The sequence below is a fragment of the Bos indicus x Bos taurus genome, chromosome 11 (assembly GCF_003369695.1).
Source record: "Bos indicus x Bos taurus breed Angus x Brahman F1 hybrid chromosome 11, Bos_hybrid_MaternalHap_v2.0, whole genome shotgun sequence".
NCBI lineage: Eukaryota > Metazoa > Chordata > Mammalia > Artiodactyla > Bovidae > Bos > Bos indicus x Bos taurus.
In genome coordinates this window covers 46,867,864-46,870,127 of record NC_040086.1, presented here as the reverse complement: position 1 = coordinate 46,870,127, position 2,264 = coordinate 46,867,864, and the positions used below count along the sequence as shown (strand labels likewise).

Below are 2,264 nucleotides of genomic sequence, written 5' to 3'. Positions count from 1 at the left end.
TGCAAAGAGTCAGATACAACTGAAGTGACTTATCATGCATTCAAACCAAGGGGAAACGGTTCAATAAATCTCCAAATATATACAACTATTAAATACAAGTCAAATGCTGAACAAGAATGCATGGTTTCATCCTTTTTGTCTCAGATGGGAGTAAATACCATTGTTATGTTCCTTTCCCTGAGCTTTCCTCCATTTCAACCCAATGAGACAATGGTAACCTAGGTGAGAAGAAATCCCTGACCTTTCACTCAGCCCTCCTTTCACAGAACTGGCTGCTATAGGACACAGGACCCCTACAGTCCATGCTGCTTCTGCCAGGACCAGGCTGTGCAGCTCATGGGACCTTAACATGTGGTGCCTGAAGAATAGCTAAGACACTCATGATCCAGAGCCCTCACTGCAACCTCTTCCCCTGAGACTGCCACGTCTTATACAGACTCAGAGCATCCGCTGTTAGTTCCCCAGAGAAGCTGCACTTTGAGCAGCTGCACCACCCAGGCAGGGAGGTTTGTGTTCAGGGCTGAATCACTGTGGGAGGATCATGTGTAGCTTGAAAACAGTAATAGACTCCAACATCCTCAGCCTGCACACTGTTGATTGTAAGTGTGAAATCTGTCTCTGACCCACTGCCAGTGAACCTGTCTGGGACCCCAGTGTAACGGCTGGAAACATAATAGATCAAAAGCTGTGGTGATTGGCCTGGTTTATGTTGAAGCCAGTACAAATAGGTTTTTCCATCACTATATTTCAGACTCTGAGTAGACTTGCAGGAGATGGAGACCGTCTCTCCAGGGATGATAGACAGGGAGAGGGGAGTCTGGGTCAGCACAACATCCCCACTGGATCCTAAAGAAATGATAGAAAATTATCAAGTTACATGCAAATATTATGAGCTCTAATTATCATTTCCAATTTCTTATTTATGTTAGCTAAAATACTACTTCTTTTTCCTCTCATTATCAATACCTTTCATCCATACAAAACAATGTACAATCACGACAATGAACCTGACATCCGTGAAGTGTACAGAAGCCACTAAACATCCCTTACATCATCCCCACTTCCTCTGTCACCGTCCTGACCAGAGTACAGGTCCTTCTTCCTTCTGGAACTTTCCTCACTCTCTCAGATCTAAACATCCTATGTTCGTCTGCATGACAAGCCATACACATCGAACACACAGATAGAATGCACATGGAGAGTGGAGATGCCCCCAGAACTGAGGCCCCCATCCTCTTCTCATGCCCCCTCTGTCCTTACCTGGGACCCAGAGCAGGAGGAGCCCCAGGAGCTGAGCAGGGAATCTCATGTTCAGAAGTTTGAACTGAGGAGTCCTGATAAGTCAGAGCAAGATCAGAGCTGAGCTTTTATCTCAGACTTGTAAGGGAAGGTCCTCCCTGGGGAACCACATGCAAATCCCCTGGTGGGGGCAGCGGTGTAGACAGAGCCAGAGGAGGGTGGGAGGGATCAAGCTCAAGCAAAGTGAAATAAAGCTCTTGTGTGTTTAGATGAATACCATTAGCTAAAGTTTATACTGCTTGGAACAGTAGGAAGAAGAATCTCACTGAGAAAATGCAGGACGCAGTGTACAAGGCCTGGAGCTCTAAGAAAGCACTGAAGACCCTGACATGTAGACAGGTGTATCCAGGGTCAGTATTCGGAAGGGGACCACCATCTTGCTTTTCTTCCCAGATGATCTAGATAATAGAACAGCTAGTACTGACCTTCAGAAATTTCTCCAAACAAGAGTATGAAGGTTGAGCTGGTTCAAGATCTGTCCAATAACTATGGTCTCAGGTTACCTGTTTAAGAATGTGGAAATCAGGTGTTAGAACTGCTCTTTTCCTGGCACCTAGTGAATTAAATTTCAAAGACACTTAAGTCAAATGAAATTGACAGGGGAAAAATGATATAGCTTGTGCAGAAAGTTGATAGTTCAGTTTAAGATAAGGAAAAATGTGTAAGAATTTTATGTAAAATGAAATGTCAAATGAAATATCAAAAACCCAGCAGCTTCAACCTAGTGCATATGCTATCATGATTCTATCTGAGTCTGTCTTTGTCTCTGTTTCTCTCTCTCTCTCTCTGTCTTTCTGTCTCTCGATAGATCTATATGTATATATGTTGCTGTTTTTCTTTAGTTGCTGAGATGTATCAAACCCTTTGCGACATCGAGGACTGCAGCCCACCCACCAGGCTCCTCTGTTCATGGGATTTCGCACGCAAGAATACTGGAGTGGGATGCCATTTCCTTCTTCAGGGGA

The 2,264-nt window shown here is 44.3% G+C and overlaps 1 long non-coding RNA gene across 1 annotated transcript; it reads right to left on the bottom strand.

The window, feature by feature from the left end:
• Positions 1–524: 524 nt before the first annotated feature.
• Positions 525–1,348, bottom strand: LOC113900744. Its single transcript, XR_003513239.1, has 2 exons — positions 1,261–1,348; positions 525–846 (listed from the first exon to the last, which is right to left on the bottom strand). It is a non-coding gene; the product is annotated as an uncharacterized LOC113900744 (long non-coding RNA).
• Between the last annotated feature and the right edge of the window lie 916 nt (positions 1,349–2,264).